This window comes from Chanodichthys erythropterus, chromosome 4 (assembly GCF_024489055.1).
Source record: "Chanodichthys erythropterus isolate Z2021 chromosome 4, ASM2448905v1, whole genome shotgun sequence".
Classification (NCBI taxonomy): domain Eukaryota; kingdom Metazoa; phylum Chordata; class Actinopteri; order Cypriniformes; family Xenocyprididae; genus Chanodichthys; species Chanodichthys erythropterus.
This window is the reverse complement of record NC_090224.1, coordinates 3,013,196-3,034,406: the sequence shown is the minus strand read 5'-3', so window position 1 is coordinate 3,034,406 and position 21,211 is coordinate 3,013,196. Positions and strand designations below refer to the sequence as shown.

Here is a 21,211-nt window from a genome sequence, read left to right as displayed (position 1 = left end):
TCATTGGCCTCTCCAATTCCACACTTTTCCCTAGCGCACAATCACCCCTTTTCCTCCTAGTGAGAGAAAAACACAGAAATGAGTGTGACGTGAGGTGGGCTGAAGCCTAGACACTGAGATCATAGGAAACCGTGTGTGTATGTGGGATCTCCAGGGAAGGTTTTTTTCTCAGTTCCGAATCCCAAATCAGCACTGTAGCCTACAGCCACATCCATCCACATGGAAATACAGAAGCAACACTTAGTGCTACATACGTCATTTACAAATGCAAGCATGGCATCTTCATGCAAATTACACTACAGGTCTGAAAAATTACAAACCAGCTGTGCGAAATCTGAATAACAATAAGAAAAGCATTCCCACTGCAGCTGCACTGGAATGCAAATGGACGTTTACAATGTTTCTTTGTAAAACTTGTTGCTTAATTAAGTCTGTTAACCACAATGATTTTGGTTCTTACATGAAGTTTCTAAATTTTGGGTCTTTTTGACTGGTGCACGCCATAAAAGAGTGCGTGTTCGATTTAACTCATTAAAATGGATAAATGCAATAATTCTTGTACATTTTGTCACAGTTTTTTTAATTTAAGTGAGTGCAATTATAATTTGTACAACCAAATATGTATTTTTAAATGTAACATCATCCATACATGTGTAGTTTACTTGACTTAGTATACTGAATAAAACAAAATACTAAATATATAATATTATTATTGATTAATCTTAGTCATTTGTTTATTTCTTTTTTATTCCAGATGAATGTTGTTCAAAAGTTTGAGGTCAGTAAGATTTTTTTCAAGTAATTAATACTTTTATACAGCAAAAATGCATTAATTGATCAAAAGTGACAGTAAACACTGTTAAAAAAGATTTCTATATTTCTAGAAAAGATTTCTAAATAAATGCAGTTTTTTATTATTTTTTTCTATTATAAGTTCCACAAAGAATCCTAAAAAAAAGAAAAAAAAGAAAAAAAAAAATCACGGTTTCCACCAAAATATTAAGCTGCAAAACAACACTGATAATAATAAGTGTCTTGAGCACCAAATTAGCATATAGTACAATGATTTCTGAATGATTATGTAACAATTTATTATTAATTGAACTACTATTTCACAATATTACTGGATTTTTTAAAACAGCCTTGGTGAGCATAATAATCTTTCAAAAAAAAAAATTATAAATAAAAACACAACCCCAACTTTTGAATGATATTAAAAGTGTGTTGTGTGTACAGTAGTAATTAACTAACACTAGTATCTTACTTCAAAAATCTGTTAATAATATCTCTAAAAAATCTGTTAAAGAAAATCATTATAACTCATTTGCAATTTACTTTAGTTACAGACTGGTTGCCATTCTCTTCCAAAACCAAACCGTGTATGGGCAATTCCACGCAAAGGTCATCTTTACCATGAAAAAAAAAAGTTTTAACCAAAAGAACAAAACCCTTTTTAAATTGTCCATTTAGGTCTGTAATATACTGTATTAATGTGCTCTAACAGAAATTTTAAGAAAATTGCCTTGTTTATCCACAATATATGTGGTAAGCAACAATGCTTAAATTAAATTTTCAACCAACCATATTTCATGCTTTCAAAAAAGGGATCAAAGACCCCATTTTTTAAACTTTATTTTAGCAGTAAGCATTGTGTAGAAAGATGGAGGCATGCCTGAGAAATAAATACACTCATTTAGTCATAACAGCACTGCCTGATGAATTTATAAGAGCTAGAATAAAGAGGTCAGGACGCTTCAGAACTCTGTCACGTCCGTAACGTTTTAAAGATTAAGTTTATGTCATATAACAATTATAAATGCAAATAACTTGAAACTTTATATGCAAAGCTAAATTATGTTTATGCTTATTAGGATCAACAATTCATTTCACTACGTTGCTCTGAACAACCATAATAAGCGTTACGGACGTGACCGTTACGGACGCTTCATATTAAATCCTATGAGTTTGCTTCTTTATATTGCTATCATCTGTTTCAGGCTTACCATATCAGAACATATCCAATAATCGCAATACTCTTTGTGCTTTGTTAGTTTTAATATGAAAAAGGTTTAACTTTCAAATTCAGTCGATTTTATAACAAAATTTAAACAATAGATGTCGCTCTTTAATAGCCTACGGCGCGTGACAGATTAGCTACTGCAGCGCCTGTAAGCGGCGGATCAGGTGCACATGAACCGATCTTCTCTTCCTCTTGCCAGAGAACGAAATATGAACATCAAAAGGTAGGCCTATATGATACAGTACAACTTATAGAAGAGCATTGTGTCTCATAGGACACTTCCCTCGAGAATTGGGATGTCGCGTTACCGGTTGGTTAAAAATGAATAGCCTAGCCTATATTGATCACAATCCGCGCGATCAAGCTGACAAAATGAAAATAATAAGATTGCAATAATTTTGACTTGAAATAAAGTTTGATCATTTTGACTCAAGACTCCGCTTTAAACTCTGAAAACTAGACGAAAAACCGTGTGGTCATTTAGACACAAAACATAAAACTGACATGATTGCGATTGGCAATAGTGTCAATCGGTTCACCTGACTGTGGGGAAAACATGCGATTTTAAACTGCTTTATGATAAACATAAATATTTGTCAATGTATTTTAGCAAGCAGTTCTGTAAGAAGGAAAATCATGGTCTCTAAATTGATTCTTGAACAACGCACATGCTGGTCAACATGAGAAATAGGTCTAATCCATAACCTTTTGCACTACAGAGTATAACGTTACATTTGTATAAAGTTTAGTAAAAACTTGATAAATTGTGGAGTCTTACCATACTGGTATCCCAGATTTCAGTATTTGGTGGTTTAAATGCTTGCTTGAGGTCTCTGTGAAAGTTTTAAAGCAGTTTTAAACCAAGTCTTTTGTGCCGCTTTCAGACCGGTCACATCCGTAACGGAAAACTGTCACATCCGTAACATTGTTTTTTCCTCATTAATGCGAACATGAAAAATTAAATAAAATTATTATTTTATGCTCTGTGGAGAGCCAACCCTTCTTCATTCAGTGGGCAGTATTACTTTTGGTTTGCTCAATGTAATTCACAGAATTCTTAAAAAATATGTTGTCACCCAAATCTTAGTGACTTTTTTTGTCACGTCCGTAACGCTGTATATTTCCCTCATCTAAAATATAAAACAGTTGAATAGACTGACATTTTTCTAATGTCTGGACTCCTTTAGTAAGGGATTATGAATATATAAATAGACGGTTCAATATGTTACTATTAAATGCATTCTTTGAGCGTTTATATTTCAAGTTTTGACTCCAAATGTCACGTCCATAACGCTGGAATTGCCCGTATATATAACCGAATAAATACATCCTCCTCGCAAATCAACGCTATTCTCCATCTTTCTCCAGTTCAGCCATTTGTGGTTTCAGCTCCGGGGCTTGCAGGTTATTAAGCTATTAAGTGAGTCAAACCCTCAGCAAGATTGGAGTGCAGTCAACATGAAAATCACAACACTGCCATAAGCACACAGCCCATCATATTATAATAACAAGATAGAGGTAGCACAAAATGACTAAGAAGCCATTCACACAGGACACGTGAACTCTTTCTAACATGCCACGGACGTGATGCAATGGCCAAAAACAACAATACATTTATTATTCAATGTTTATTCAATGCCTTCGCCTGCCACAATACAGTCATGTCTTTGAATTCTCTTCATTTGGGTACTGTTAAACCGTTTTAAAAAGAATATTTCACCATTTTTCACCTTACCTTCTTTAGGTTGGAAAAGTTGCAGAAGGGCTCTTGTAGATTGTCATTGAGCGTTTTAAGTCCAAACAAAATAACTCAAATCCAATGACAATGGAAACCCTGCAAAAGCAAAAAGAAGTTGTTAAGCACACTTTTCTTAAGGTGAGCGTACATCAGGTTTATCCACTTTACTTTATTCTGACATTTAGAAATAAATGGCAATATCAAGAAGAACAAAAAAAACAAAAGAAGCTGTTTGAATGCACGTAACCTTAACCACAGCAGTCTCTCTCTGAGATTTTGGGAGTCTGTGCGTGTAAGCTTTAAGAATATTTAAATGACAATTTGCTGACTATTATTCTGCAGCGAAATGTGTCAACAAACCAGGTCACGGTTTTAAATGTGTGGTGTGCTGCTGTGTATGTGTCTAGTTCAAAGAAGTGTTCTGAGTCCACCCGCTAGTCTCTCCACTTGTCCCAGAGGTTCTGATTAGAGATGAAATCACAACTAAAACATTTGGGTCATTCTGAGTCTTCACACATACACACCCACCCAAATCATGGGCCTCCCACTGCACTGTGACAAAATACTGTCCCTCCATGCAAACATCTTGCCGTTGCTCCTTTTGCCTCTAAACATAAATTGAGTCCAACCCAAAAGGGAAATCTAAGCTCTGAAGAGCTGACAACTGGCTGGTAACACAGAAGGATCAGGTTCACTCCCAAGTACATTTATTCATTTTACAGTTTTTATCCGAATATAACAACAAAATCGATTTGTTCTAGGGAGACGGTAACAAGGACTGAGAGTAAAAAAGCTGAGAGTAAACTGACCCCCCATTACCACTGTCCCCAACAGTCTCTAGTGGGACATCGCACAGCAATTATAGTACTGTTAGTGGCACTGGATTAAAGTGTCTGGTGACTAAATATATCGGCAAACTACCCTGGTCAAAATACAGCTTGCCTGTTTAATATTAAAGGGAGACCTATGAAGGTTTATCATTTCAAATAATATGGAAAAATAGCCTTGTCTTAGGGAGAAGTTTTTGATTAGTGTGTTAAGGGCTCTTAACGGTTTATAGGAAGTTAATCAGTTAAATAATGGCTGCAACTGTTTTTACTGTTACTGAATCTTACTGACTTTACACAACAAGGATTAAGCAAAAACAGGGTATTTTATCAGTACACCTGGAAATTTACCAGGCAGTAGAGTTTTGTTTGAAGAACTTACTAACAAGTTAACTTTGAGCGGCACGATTTGAGGCAAAAATTTAATTGGTATTTTACTGAAAAAAAAAAAAAAATTGTGATTGCGATTTAAAATGTAATTTAAAAAAAGCTTCAGGTTGTGTTCTTTTTTGTAGGCTGCACAATTTGGCAAAAGGAATGTTATTATATCTCAATATGAATATAATAATAATAACAAAAGAAAAATATTAAACAAAATGAGAAAGGAGTTTATTATTGTAATGTTTCAATATAAAAATAAATATAATAATAATACGTCACAGTACTAAGGTAACATTTCAATATTTTATATAAATAAAATATTTATGGCTGTCTTAATTTCTTCATTGTCAAACATTAAAGGGTTAGTTCACCCAAAAATGAAAATAATTTCATTAATTACTCATGTCTTTCCACACCCGTAAGACCTTCATTAATCTTCGGAACACAAATTAAGATATTTTTGTTGAAATCCGATGGCTCAGTGAGGCTTGCATAGCCAGCAATTACATTTCCTCTCTCGAGATCCATTAATGTACTAAAAACATATTTAAATCAGTTCATGTGAGTCAATATTAATATTATAAAGAGACAAGAATATTTTTTGTGCACCAAAAAAACAAAATAATGAATTATATTGTGACGGCCGTTTTTAAAACACTGCTTAATGAAGCTTCGGAGCATTACAAATCTTCGGTTCGAATCAGTTTGGAGTGCCAAAGTCACATGATTTCAGCAGTTTGGTGGTTTGACACGCGATCCGAATCATAATTCAACACAAAAGATTCATAACGCTCCGAAGCTTCCTGAAGCAGTGAAATCGGCCATCACCATATAAATCATTATTTTGTTTTTTTGGCACACCAAAAATATTCTCATTGCTTTATAATATTAATATTGAACCACTGTACTCACATGAACCAATTTAAATATGTTTTTAGTATATTAATGGATCTTGAGAGAGGAAATGTCATTGCTGGTTATGCAGGCCTCACTGAGCCATCAGATTTCAACAAAAATATCTTAATTTGTGTTCCGAAGATTAACGAAAGTCTTCCGGGTGTGGAACGCCATGAGGGTGAGTAATGACATTATTTTAATTTTTGGGTGAACTAACCCTTTAAACCATCCAACTTTTATTTTGGTGAAAAACAGAAATTGTGATAGTCTTTTCTCTGTTGTGACGTATAAAGTGAAGCGGCTTCTGGAATGAGAAAGAAAATATAGGGCGGGACTTGATTTCATCCTTCAGGAATTTATTGGATAGTAGGAAGTTAGGTGTTGCTTACTAAATGGAGGCAGATCTGAATGCCAGTTAGCAGTCAGTTGTGGCGAATATTTAGTCCCACCCTCCGCCGAGACACGCGTCATGAAAAGAACAGGCGTAACTTATCACAAACACGTGCCGACCAGTGGCAACTGACACAGACAGGGGTAACACACTGATCTGACAAATCCCGACAAACATCTCCATTGCCGTTGACCGGCATTGGTGCAGTGTGAATTAGCCTTTAAAGTTTCTCTTTTGTTGACAACAGCAGGTTTATAAGCACTTCTCATTACAATTATGGGAAGATGGTTGAAACATGTTGCACCAAATGCACGTTATAAGTGACCCAAACTCAGAGCAGATGCAGAGATGTGTTTGCATCGAGCAGCATGTACTGCGAACCGAGTTGCTCTGAGACACTAAAAACATCAGATAATAACACAGTTGCGTTATTACTTATGTTTTTTTCCATGGACATCAATTATTGTGGTACAATCTATTTTAAAAGCCGGCCCTATGTTTGAGCTCTTCTTATCTAAGTAGGCAGTTCTTGACCAGAAGAATAAAAAAAATCAATGTAAGCCAGGGCTTTTGAAATTTAGTCAAAATAAGTGACTATTTAGCAACACCATGCCTAACAACAACCACTCGCAACTCCTCAGAAACCACCTACCAACACCATAACAACTAGATGTATGGCCTAGCAAACCTCTCCAAACACATTAGATATAGCTTAGCAACTAATGGGAAGCTATCAATAAAAATTTTGTTTAAAGCTGTATACACTATAGGACTGTATGTGCACTATAGGACATTGAGATTTCGAAAAGTGCCTTACAAATGAAAAAATGTAAGCATCTAGTATTAAGTGAATTTTAAATGAAAGACTTTTCTAACGACACTGCTCACTACCCAGGTGGTTTCACTCCTGTTTACACTCACAAAACAACTACGATTCACATCAATAGGGAAGTGACTCCTTCAATGCTCACAATTCATTTTTAGCTCTTGAATTCCTAACATGAATATGCACGAATGCTAAATGCTTGCAATATTCCCATCATCAAAAATTAATTTTGTCTTCAAACGACAGAAAGTCAAAGTGTAAAAGAAAAAAAACTCTAGCTGGCAAACCAACAATGACCCAAATTGATGAAAACACTTGACTCTATATTTCTCTGCAATATGCCATCTTTAATTTACAAGCATTTGGGCTTTGTAGGTGATGGATCCTTGCCAACTGATAATTCAAACAATTGCTTATAGGGAACTAAAAAAGCAGCCATGCATCAAATTTAGAATAACAAAGATAAAACTGCTTTATTGAGCCATTAACCTGACTATAATTCAAATGTAACCAGGAAATAAATTTAACAAGGAAGAAATCATTGTAAACATTGTTTTTGGGGCTTCTAATTTGTAATTAATTTGTAATAAATTTGTAATTAATGTGCTAAGTGGCAAAAAACAATCAAAAAAAGTCAATAGTTCGGAAAAAAAAATGAAGTTTAAACAAAGTTTAAACTCGGAATGACTGTTTACGTATTGTGATGTATATATTATGAAAACAGCTTCTCGCACAAGAAAAAATGTAGGGCAGGACTTGGTTCTCTCCATTGGGAATTGATTGGATTATTAGATCATTGCAGTTTGCTATAAGGCCAGAAAACACCAAGCCGACACCGACGAACTAGTGACGACGAAAGCAGACTGCGACCAAGTAGCATGTCAGTTCTGTGCCTGCGTGAGATGAAATGCCTTTGCGAACCAGCAGGCGGCAGTATCTGAACAGCCAATCAGAATGATCAGATGGCCCGACGGACCGACGAGCTCCAACGCCAATTCAACATGTCGAATCGGCTGAAAAAAAGCATAGACAGTAAAAGAAATAGACACAGTGACCCCATTGGAACTCAATTGAGTCAAGTGAAGCCCATTTTTAACGATTTTTAGCACTTCCGTTTCTGATGCGCAGACTCAAACTAGTTTGATGACGTCCGCAACCTGTCTGACAGATGTAAATCTTCTAGTAGCTGTGCGTGCAAACTGCCATCGTTAATCTTGCAGAGACGGCGAGCTTGAGCGGGGAGTTATTTGGCGTGAGTGAGCAGGAGTAAGTATTCTGATTAATTATTTTGTATAGTATTTTAAAATGTAACGCCAGTACGCCATATTAAGATAATCTCCCCGATTGTCTGCGAGCTTCTCCTCCTGTCTGTATGGTAATTTCTCTACTGTGCGACAGAGAGTCGAGTGGTTATGACGCAATCGTTAGCCTATTTTTACAAAAACTGTTTCTACGGGGCCATAATGTAACATAGAAGGTAATGGAGCCCTTTATACATTGTCGTGTATCTTTGGAAATAAATAATGGACAAATGGAGTCTTTAAACGCCTCAGATGTAAAGTTATTCACTGTCAAAGTGACGCAAAAATGAATAGGAGTCAATGGGGATGCTAACGCAAGTGACGTTCTGCTACAAGATGGCGGCACGTGGCCGACTTCAACTTCCGGTCGACTTCCTTGGGCACTGAAAAAAAGCCGACCAACTTCAGCCGACAGAGCGGAACACACTGAGAAAACATGGTCGGCCGGCGAAGAAAAACTGCCCGACGGCCGACCGTCGGCTTGGAGTGTTCCTGCCTATAGTCGCAATCTCATGTGAGTGGAAGGTTGTCCCGCCCTCACGCCGATAAACATGTAAGTAATTTTAATTACAGATCACGAGGGGACATGAACTTTAAAAAAAAAATAATGATGTGCACAGATAAATCATTTATAGGGGTGTGACGAGATCTCATGTGCCGAGATTTTTCATCGAGGTTAAAAGCAGTCTCGAGATAGCCTACTGCCATGATGGAGTGTGAGGGTGAATTTAGGATAGAAGGATATGTCACCGATACATTTACATTTCGCCTCCAATGTCATTTTGCGTTTTATAAAAATAAAAACCACGAGCAGCAGAGCTGTATGTAGTGCAGCAGGAATCAGAGTTCACTGGTAACATGATGAGAGATGACTGACAAGATCATGGCGGAGGATTTGTTGCAAAACGCACCTGATAAATGTCTAGTAGAATTTGAACTCAGCGCCGCCGCTCCCCATTCATAGAGTACACACGATCACGAAAGCAAAAGTAAAACATGAGCATGATTTCAATACCCCACGTTTTGAAAGCGGCTCCCTGTTGCATGCAAATATCTCCCAGTATGAAAGCTATCTTAGGCTGGGCTCGGCTGTGTGTAATTGTAACCAACTCTCAGCTCTGCATCATACTTATAGAAAAATTAGATCTCTATTTGCACTTTGAATATGTTTGCACTTATTTTTACATTAAATAAGACTAAAAGAAAACTTTTATTAAAAGGTACCCTAGAACCCCTTTTCAAAAGATGTAATATAAGTCTAAGTTGTCCCCTGAACGTGTCTGTGAAGTTTCAGCTCAAAATACCCTAGATTTTTTTAAATTCATTTTTTTAACTGCCTATTTTGAGCCATAATTACATATGCACCGATTAAGCGCGCAGCTCCTTTAAATCTCCCGCTCCCTGCCCCCGCGAGCTCTCGACTGCCTTAAACAGCAAACACAAAGTTCACACAGCTAATATAACCCTGAAAAAGAATCTTTATAAAGTGTGTGTCATGCATACATCGATTCCTGTGAGTATAGTTTTTATTTGGATGTTTACATTTGATTTTGAATGAGTTTGAGAGTATGCTCCGTGGCTAAAGCTAACATTACACACTGTTGGAGAGATTTATAAAGAATGAAGTTGTGTTTATGAATTATACAGACTGCAAGTGTTACAGTGAATACAGTAAGAAACGATGGTAACTTTAACCACATTTAACAGTACATTAGCAACATGCTTACGAAACATTTAGAAAGACAATTTACAAATATCACTGAAAATATCATGATATCATTGATCATGTCAGTTACCATCTGCCATTTTTCACTATTATCCTTGCTTGCTTACCTAGTCTGATGATTCAGCTGTGCACATCCAGACATTTTGCCCTTGTCTAATGCTTTGAATATGGGTTGGCATATGCAAATATTGGGGGCGTACACCCCGACTGTTACGTAACAGTCGGTGTTATGTTGAGATTCGCCTGTTCTTCGGAGGTCTTTTAAACAAATGAGATTTATATAAGAAGGAGGAAACAATGGAGTTTGAGACTCACTGTATGTCATTTTCATGTACTGAACTCTTGTTATTCATCTATGCCAAGGTAAATTACATTTTTCATTCGATGGTACTTTTAATTTTATTCTACTGTTTTTATTTCTAAGTTCAATTTGTGGAAAGGAGTACAGTTAGGAGGTCAAAAGTTGTAGAAGCTCATAAATCATGTACAGTTCTAAGGTCTGAAGAGACTGATATGAAATCATACAGGAGAGAAGCCAGTCAGTTGAGTTTGAGCGAAACCTATTACAGTGCTTTAGTATTGTTGTCTTTTATTGCATATGATAATTCATACTCAGAAAGCAGAACTGGAATGACATTCATTACAAGATGATTAGTTGAACCATTTCAAATGCACCTGCAGACTATTTTTCTAGTCATGCATTTCATCATTGAAGATTTCTTAAAAACTATGAGCTAACTGTCACGTCACACCCTTAATAATTTATAATACTGCAATATTCCATAAAATTTCATGGTGACTTTATTCGTAACATGCTTCTGATCTTACACACAACACAGTCTTTTGAAGCAGAGTCCAATGCAAAACACAGAGCATGAGAGTGTAGAGCGAGCAGATGGAGGCATGCATACATGCGGGTTTGGGTGGACTGTGGAGTGGGTGGATGTTGAGAGCTCAGGGCATCCAAAAGGACTCGTCACTCCAACCCACTCTCCCACAATGCAGTCACATGTCCCTCTGGACACAAGGCTGGCACCCAGCACCGGGTCCTAGCATCCCACTGAGACTGCCAAACTGAACAGATATCAACTCCAGTTTCATCCCTTAAAGCACAATGAGAATAATTGCGGAAAAACTAAAATGCCAGGGAATTCCTGCCTGCCTTGGACCACCCAAAAATATTACCATGAGTGGAAATTTTATTTTTCTGAACAGATCGGAAATTAAACGCATCAGCTGCCAGGGAATGGGAAGCACTACGGAAAACAAGCCTCCAATACTGTCACATGTCCTCAAAACACAAAAGCTGAATTGAACAGAAACTATCATTTCCATCGCTCTCTGTCTGACATAAGTTGATCGGATATGGGCACTAGACATTTGAAGATCTCTAAATGGAAAGTAAATTTTTCTTTGAGGGTTTGGTATCTATGTGGGGTGAACTAAATGTAATTTGGTTGGCAGGAGAGACAATCTCAAGAGAGTCTTATGAAATGGCGGCATGCTAGAGAACAAGAGCTCAGATGGCCTCTTGACCCAAAATCATTCTCAAAAGGAAAGCAAACATTAGAGATCTGCCGGTTAAAGACCTCACAATCATAATGTGCATAAATATAACACAATTAACATTGTTAACAAGTGGCCAAAGTACACAAACAAATGTGTCTATAAATAAACAGAAGGCACAAAGAGAAAAAAAGCTTCAAGGTAATAGAAGAAATAACATGAGATATGTAATGTTATTACTGCCATTGGTCGCCCCATTCTACAGCCACGACCAAACAGGAAGTGATACAGTTTGAGGCTTTGCCTTGGCACTTGTCAGCCTCCATATCTCTGATCCTCTTTAACTTTAAAAGCCATTTACACAAATTGAGAAAGTAAGATGCACCACATTGCTTAATTTAAAAGGTCTTCATCTATTTTCAGACATTTTGACAACACTAAGGTTCAATTTGTTACAGGATTAGTTCACTTCAGAATTACATGTGACCTTTCCAACGTGATTACGATTGTGTGGCGGATCGCAGAGCAGCGCAAGAAGAGCATTTGTAGTTAAAGGTGCCGTAGAACATCTTTTTAAAAGATGTAATATAAGCCTAAGGTGTCCCCTGAATGTGTCTGTGAAGTTTCAGCTCAAAATACCCCATAGATTTTTTTTATTTTGGGGCATCATTAACTATGTGCCGATTCAGGCTGCTGCCCCTTTAATTCCTCAAGCTCCCCTCCCCCGGAGCTCGCGCTTGCCTTAAACAGCATAAACACAGTTCACACAGCTAATATAACCCTCAAAATGGGTCTTTACAAAGTGTTCGTCATGCAATATGTCTAATCGCGTAAGTATGGTATTTATTTGGATGTTTACATTTGATTCTGAATGAGTTTGAGGCTATGATGCTCTGTGGCTAACGGGCTAATGCTACACTGTTGGAGAGATTTATAAAGAATGAAGTTGTGTTTATGAATTATACAGACTGCAAGTGTTTAAAACTTGCAGTCTAAAAAATGCTAACGAAACATTTAGAAAGACAATTTACAAATATCACTAAAAAATATCATGTTATCATGGATCATGTCAGTTATTATTGCTCCATCTGCCATTTTTCGCTGTTGTTCTTGCTTGCTTACCTAGTCTGATTCTGCTGTGCAGCTCCAGACGTTAATACTGGCTTGAATGCCTTGAACATGGACAAATACTGGGGTCATACATATTAATGATCCCGACTGTTACGTAACAGTCAGTGTTGAGATTTGCATGTTCTTCGGAGGTCTTTTAAACAAATGAGATTTATATAAGAAGGAGGAAACAATGGAGTTTGAGACTCACTGTATGTCATTTCCATGTACTGAACTCTTGTTATTTAACTATGCTGAGGTAAATTAAATTTTTGATTCTAGGGCACCTTTAAAAAAGTATTTACATTTTTATTTTTTTTTAGAAAATGACTGATCGTTTCACTAGACAAGACCCTTATTTCTAGGCTAAGATCGTGTAGAGCCCTTTGAAGCTGCACTGAAACTGCAATTTGGACCTTCAAACCATTGTCAGTGAAGTCCACTATATGGAGAAAAATCCTAGAACGTTTTCCTCAAAAACCTTAATTTCTTTTCAACTGAAGAAAGAAAGACATGAACATCTTGGATGACATGGGGGTGAGAAAATTATCAGGAAATTTGAATTATAATGTTAATCAAACCTGTAAAACATTATTTTCTGCTACATTCCCTGTATTTTATTATTGAACACAGTATTGACCAGACGTAAACGGCTCCATAAACGCACTTTAATTAAAAGCCTGAATCAAGTGTTTGAATAGAGCTGACAATTTCAGAACGGCATTGCGTCAGTGACTGCGTATTCTGTAATGCCTTCCAAGTAAAACAAAGTATTTTTGCAGATCAAATAGGTTCATCAAGATCTGTTGTTGTGCTCTTTGACAATTGCTGGGTGGCCAGAAGTTTATGTTTTTAAGGAATTTATGTTTCATGTTTGGACGAGAAATCAAACCACAGCATCTCACTACATAAACAAAAGTTCAAAAGTTTGGGGTTTTTCTAAGATTTTTGAAAGAAGTCTCTTATACACGTTAAGGCTGCATTTACTTAATCAGAAATACAGTACTCTGAAACATTATTACAATTTAAAATAACTATTTTAGATATTCCTGTGAAGACAAAGCTGAATATTCAGCACATGATCCTTCAGAAAATATGCTGATTTGCTGCTCAAGAAATATTTCTTAATTATTATCAATGTTGAAATGGTTGTGCTTAATATTTTTCTGGAAATTGTGATAAAACAAATTTTCAGGATTCTTTGATGATTAGAAAGAACAGCATTTTTTTTAAATAGAAATCTTTTTTAACATTATAAATGTCTTAACTGTAGGGCTGTCAAACGATTAATCACGATTAATCGTATACAAAATAAAAGTTTGAGTTTGCCTAATATATGTGGGTGTACTGTGTGTAATTATTATGTATATATAAATACAAACACATCCATGTATATATTTGAGAAATATTTACAAGTATATGTATTTATTTATTTATATTTTTATATAATTATTTATATTATTATATATAAATACATTTTTTGTACATAAATAACATTTCTCTTAAATATATACATTAATTTGTGTGTATTTATATATACATATTATTTACACACATATATTAGGCAAACTCAAACTTTTATTTTGTATGCGATTAATCTCGATTAATCATTTGACAGCCCTACTTTACTGTCACTTTTGATCAGTTTCATGAATCTTTGCTAAATAAAAGGTGTTTATTTCTTTAAAAATAAATAAATAAATAACTGACCCCGAACTTTATTACTTTAGACAGATTTTGCAACTTGTAAAAGTAATCCTTACTACCCAATATAAATTAAACACTAAACACATAATAGTGTTTGTCACTATTACTTCACATTTATTTTTGACAATTTGAACAACAGTTTGTAGATTATTCTTTACATGTGAACATTTAACCAATGTGATGCTCCTTGGACATCAGAAAGTGTGACCCTGCCCTCAAGACCAACTGACCAGAACAACAAGGCTTTAAGAGCCCTACCAGGGCACACTGGCCTCTCCGTATGGATGGGTCCTGCTATACTACAATGGTTGCTTTTATGCCCAGGCTCCATAACCTAAACCACAGAGTTCATCGTCCATAACACTTTTCCCAGTATTATAAAGACTTACTCACAAAAGCAAAACATTAACTATGATTTTGCAGGCATTAAACAATATTGTAACAGGAAAACTTAGATCAGCATTGTGCACAGGACTACCTGATTTTATTTCAAAGTCTTGTTTGTTTGATAAGTTCTTCATAATGAGTAACAGTAAACATTCATCTCAAATGATTCTGATCAAAACTTCCACTTTTAATGTATTTTCCTTCTTTAATAAACACATTTTTGACTTTCATTTAAGCCAAATTAGAAGAATGCTGAATGATTTAAAATTTGTGTGTTTTATTTCTATCATTCTAGGCCAGCTCTCAAATTTTGGAAGGCCATATTTGGCAGACCACCTAATGCCCAAAATCTATGAATAACAATTTTAAGTAGTAGACAAATTACACTAATTATCTCTCTTAATCTCCATCCTTTGTTATGAATACATAATTTTGCCAGTCTGTTGTTCTGTTTGAATTTAAATTTAAATGAACTAGACAGTTACTTTTAGCTAATGAACCCAAATGAGCCAACTGTTAGTGAGTCACTATAGCTAAGAACTGGATTGAAGTGAGATGACAAACGCTTTAAAACAACATTAATGTTAATGCATTCGGTTAAAGGAATAGCTCACACACACACACACACACACACACACACACACACACAAAAAAAATTCTATCATTATTTACTTGTTCCAAAACTGTGTGACTTTCTTTCTTCTGTGGAGTATAAAAGGCAATATTTTGAAGAATGTTGGTCACCAAACAGTTTTGGTCACTACTGACTCCCATATACGGACAAAAAGAACAACAACTAGAATTTCTCATGTTTCACAGAAGAAAGAAATTCATACAGGTTTGGAACGACACAAGGGCGTGTTTCATTTTTTGGGGTAAACCATCTCTTTGAGTTGATCAACTCGCAACAATGACTTAATGTTGGTGTTTTTGTGTCTTTTTTTGTCAGCAAATCAACTCAAAAACCACACGGAATCCTTGAAAGCCACAGTTCTAGACTAACCTCAGCAAACAGTGTCAAATGATACAAGACTTCAAGAGGGCACAGTGGCAAACCAAACCACTTAAAGGTCTTTATACGAATTATGCACTCAGTGACCTGCACTGACTCATCTGCTCTCCACACGGCCTTTCCTTCCTAAATTACAGTTTATATACTAAACATAAAAACACACACCTCATTTATTTCTTATTAATATTCTTGACCTTACACTTTGACAGGCATACCTTTAGTACATAAAACAAACCCAGAGATTGGTTCGGTCTTGTAAACTAGCAATTCAGCCAAAGCGACACACTTGCAGATGTGATACAGTAGGGTGCAAGGTTGTGATATTTGCACATGCTGTCAAAAGCGATATCAGCCAAACCTGTTAAGTCAGATGGGCATGACTTTGCTGGGGCGACAATGCAGGTGACTTGTCCCTGAATGCCCTCATAGACACTAAATTGATGAGCAATTCAATTACTAACTGAACTTGTTCGAACTACATAAAGGTTCTTACAATGGGGATATACAAATAAACCACAGTCACAGAAAATCAATCACAGGAAGAAGGCATCACTTAGTTTCACACAAAACAATAGTTAGCCAAATAGAATAAGTGCCTTACCACTAGCATAAAAAATGCATTTCTTACACTGTCCAAAGAAGATCTGATATTAATTTCCCATTACAGTAAAAATTGTAGTATTATTTTTGTAAAAATCAATGGTTATTAAGGTGCATTTTATTAAGGGGAATAATTTCATTACTGCTTTTACCAAAAAACATTCTCCACTTCAATCTTAAAGTGAAGGACTGGTATTGATCAACATTGTGAAGGTGAAAAACAACCTGTTTTCTAGGATTCCTTTTATTGGGATAATGTGGCCATCGTGCTTACAGAGTGTTATTCGTAACTCACGTGTACACACAACCTTTTTAGATAAGAAATGCTGGGTGATAAACTAACACACCTTATTCAGAGCCAAACTAAAAACAAAGGTGCAATTAACGGTGCCAGGTGGGACAAATCTCCTATTAAAATCCTGACATATAAGCACTGCTATACACTGGCACTTTTGGAAGAATATATTTATATTAGGAAATATTAGAACACCAAACCTCTTGAACTCATAGTGAAAATGTTGCCAGTGGTCAATATTTTGTCTTTAAATGCTGCGCCATGGATGTATCCACTGATCTACAAAATTCCAGAACCAACAGTGGGAAATATGGGAATGAAGTAATCAAATTATTCAGCAAAAAAAAAAAAAAAAAATTCTGATGAGATAAGAATTATTTTACATCGGAAAAACTGCAACAAATTTAAGAAATGCAAATTTGTTTAATTATTAATCTTTGAACTTATTAATAAATGTTCATTTATTAAACATATTAATAAATGTTAATTTCCAACATATCTTGGGTTCATTTTAAGCAAGCAATACAGTAATTTATTTTTAAACAATAGTGGAGTTAAATAAAACTACCCAGCAGGTTGGCCAAACATTTAACCCAATCTCTGCATGGGTTTGTCCATTTTCAACCCAACTTGGGTTGATTTGAACCCAGCATCACTCAACAGGGGTTATGCGTAATGTAATATCTAATTTTAATTGCAATGAGCAAATATTCTGCTACCGACATCAATTTTTATTTAGTGTTACAACTGTGTAAATAGCCTACATATTTGTGCATAACCTAATTAATATTCCAGAACTAGCCTAAGACTTCCCCGACGTCACATTTAACGTGTATGGACATTACAACTGAGGAAGTGGAAAACGCCTAATTCAATTTAAAAATCATTAATCAGTTCATTAGAGCTAGTTGTGTGCGGAAATATGTGAAACAGACAAAACCTAGACAGCTGTCAACCAAGACAACATTTTAGGCATTTAGGCATGCGCCGTTATAGGACACAGCAAGGCGTTTTTGTGTTACAACAATTAAGCTATACCAACAATCATATTCGCTTAAACACATGTGATACACCAAATATAAAATGAAACGCGGGTAATCAGTTCAAGTACAGTCCATAAGAGATATAGCCTGCATCTTCAACGCCGAATAACCCTAATTCACCTTCACAGAGAAGCCGAAACACCTCTTAGTCGCTGTCAGTGGATATATAGCCTAGATTTGACTCTTATTCTCGTAAAACTCAAAGCCCTAACAGAAACATACACGCAGAAATGTGCACGACCCGTTTAAATAAAAGCACTTAATTACCGGTCCTATCTTCTTTTTTGTCGCTTCGCCCCCGGTCTCATGATAATTAAACAGTCGAACGATGTGCGAAGCTGCGATAAATAATAGCGAAATCTCCGAGATGTGAACTAATCCTGTGTGCGGCTGGTTACTCCAGGCTGTGGTTAGTAAAAGGACGGTGTATCTATCTATCTATCGAGCCGAGCTCGCTACAGGTTGCTCTGCTAGAGCCGCGATAAAATGGTCAGGTTAAATTGGATTTAATTCCCATCCTCCGAGTCGCAATCCCGGCGAAAGCGTCCGGTTGCAGAGTTAAATAAACAACACACGATTACAGTCAGATATTCACACGACCGCTCGCTCAGAGTGATTTATTTCATTGATTTGCTCATTTAAGTACAGATTAAAATATGACCTGAAGAAGCGCGAGTTTACAGTGTGACAAACGCGCGTCATCAGTAGTATAAACAGGGGTTATGCGTGCATAACTGATAAATATAGTAACAAAGTTTAAAATGTGAAGCCACAAAGATATAGCGTCTGCAGGGACTAAATCATGCGATGCATAAGAGATGTCCGGGCTTTAAATCGGTTGCGAACATTTGGCAGCGCAACATCGTACACTCCCCTTGTCTCACTACAAATGTGGGTCACCGGGCCTTCGGATTCTTCTCAGGCAAGCATTAAAAAACACACCACCGTATTTTCACCGCAAGTACCCTTGTAACAAATCCGACACAAATGCGACACTGGAGTTCCGCTGCGCTTTCTCAAAATAATGCTATCTTGAAAACCCGCTTGTTCCCTTACCTCGGTTATTTGCCGTCCAGGAGGGGGATTTTCTTGCGCCTTGTTTTGGTTGAGACGGCAGTGTAGGATTGAACTAGAGTTAGAAAAACAGCAGGGCCTACCCTAGGCTTCCCATGCGCATGCGCAGTACGACTATAGAAGAATCCCACACAATCTGGCAACACACAGCAAGACCTGGCTGCTAGATTGCATACGAGCATCTATGAGAGTTTTTTTTTTTTTAATTGCTTGTCATTGTAAAGAATACAATTCATAAACAAGAAACAGAACGGTTATTCAATTATATATATATATTTATATATATATATATATATATATATATATATATATATATATATATATATATATATATTTATATATATATATGAAACTCTATACTAAAAACTATTATCTATATTGAAATTTAAAAAAAATACATAGCATACATTAAATGTATAATAATAGCTAAATAAATAATAAAATAAGAACAATTGGGAACATACAGGACACAAAAAATCATAAACAATAAACAGAAAGGTTAATCAGTGCCAAAGTAATTAAATAATAAAATATACAGAAGATGGAGAGTGCAAAAGAAAAAGAAAGGATAAAACTGCAACTTTATAGAAATTATTAAAAAAAAAAAAAAAAAAAAAAATAATCATTTTTGAATCATGAAAAAAAAATATATATATATATAGAAATAGGCACAACTGAGAAAACCTGCCTTTCAGGTTTTGGCAACATTTTTTATAGAATAGCCTGACACAGCTTTAATGAAAATCTAAACATCAACATTTTAACATTTGACAAAATCAAACAATACCATAAAGCAGCTATAGCAAAAATCTTGATAAAGTTTTTTATACCAATAATCTATGAGAAATTAGAAATCATAAGAAAGCGCATATATATATATATATATATATATATATATATATATATATATATATATATATATATATATATATTAAAAGATAAAAAAAAAAAAAAAAACATTAAACAGTTATTGGAGAAATTAACTATAAAATGTCACGAAACTTGCTTGACATAGGCTATGTACTTATCAATTATCTGAAATAATTTTAGCCTACATACTGCTTGGTCTTTCATGAAGTGCATAGCCTACACAGTGATTTTAGCCTTTCTGTATGAAGGTGTTACATTTCACTGCTTCCGCAGCGGTTTTAATGTTTCAATAACTTCAAAAAGACAATACCTTGCTATCTTTTAAAGGTTGTGTTTCGGTGTGAATTTTATGTTATACAAACGTTCCTAATCTTTGGCCCACATGTGTCGCTCTTTTTCTTGGCCAAATGCCAATTAGGTCAAATACGCACGCCAACCAATCTTGACTGTACCACAGCGCGCGAAAATTTTAGTGCTGACATATTGAATGACAGTTGTCTTGTCCAATAGAAAGACGATGCGAGTGCGCGACATGCTGCGCTTTAAACAAGACCCAACTCAATTTTTACGTTATTTTTTAATATATTTTTTTACTTTTTGTTTAGGCCTATATATGTTATTTTTAGGTTATTAAAAAAAAACATTTACTTGATTTGCATTAAGTCCATAGTAGACTAATTTCCTTAGTGAAAACATGTAAATGTTTCAGTGACATACAAATCAGTGGGGTAGAGAGCACGCACAGACGTGTGGAAACTGGTGTCTGTTTGAATTTAAATCTAACATAACATAGACCATATATACAGTTCTATTGTTTATGGTAAAAGAAAAAAAATTGATTAGCTTATTCTTAATTCGTGTGATTTGCAAATTTTGCAGACTGTTTTTATTCCCCCCTGCTAATTATTATTTAGCCCAGGGGATTTCAAACTGAAGTCCAAGGGAGTGACATGGGTCCGTGGAAAAGTCTAGAGAAAAACTGTATTTATTTAAATAAATAAATATTAAGATAACATTTAATAGAACATTACTATAGAAGAAAATAATTATGTAGTATTATAAATCTAAACTAGGCCTAATTTTAGATTTATAATATTCATTTTTGTAGTAGGGTGTTTGTAAAAGATAGATGCCTTTTAAATGTTAGGATGGGGGTCCTCACTCGATGATCATATTTGGGGGTCCGTGGCATCTAAAAGATTGAAAACACCTGATTTCAATGGCTAGACTAATCATCTCTAAAGCAGTGGTAGGTGCCTAACTAGTCTGTTGCTTTAAAATAGTAGGCCTAATGACAGACTACTCGCTTAGCCCACTACTTTTCATGTCGGAAAATATAATATAATATAATATAATATAATATAATATAATATAATATAATATAATATAATATAATATAATATAATATAATATAATATAATATAATATAATATAATATAATATAATATAATAAAAAAACGATCAGACTCCTTTTGCCACGTACTGTTTCTATTATAAGTG

At 35.3% G+C, this 21,211-nt stretch overlaps 1 protein-coding gene across 4 annotated transcripts in view; it reads right to left on the bottom strand.

Moving 5' to 3' along the window:
• Positions 1-18,928, bottom strand: part of clocka (clock circadian regulator a) — an 81,998-nt gene extending 63,070 nt beyond the window's left edge. For 3 of the 4 annotated variants that reach the window (XM_067383659.1, XM_067383662.1, XM_067383663.1), the window contains exons 1-2: positions 18,824-18,928; positions 3,756-3,854 (exon numbers count right to left, since the gene is read on the bottom strand). The gene's annotated coding sequence lies outside the window, so the exon portion shown is untranslated. Of the gene's footprint in view, positions 1-3,755; positions 3,855-10,214; positions 10,277-18,823 lie in introns of those variants that run through there. The other variant, XM_067383660.1, reaches the window with a different exon arrangement.
• Between the last annotated feature and the right edge of the window lie 2,283 nt (positions 18,929-21,211).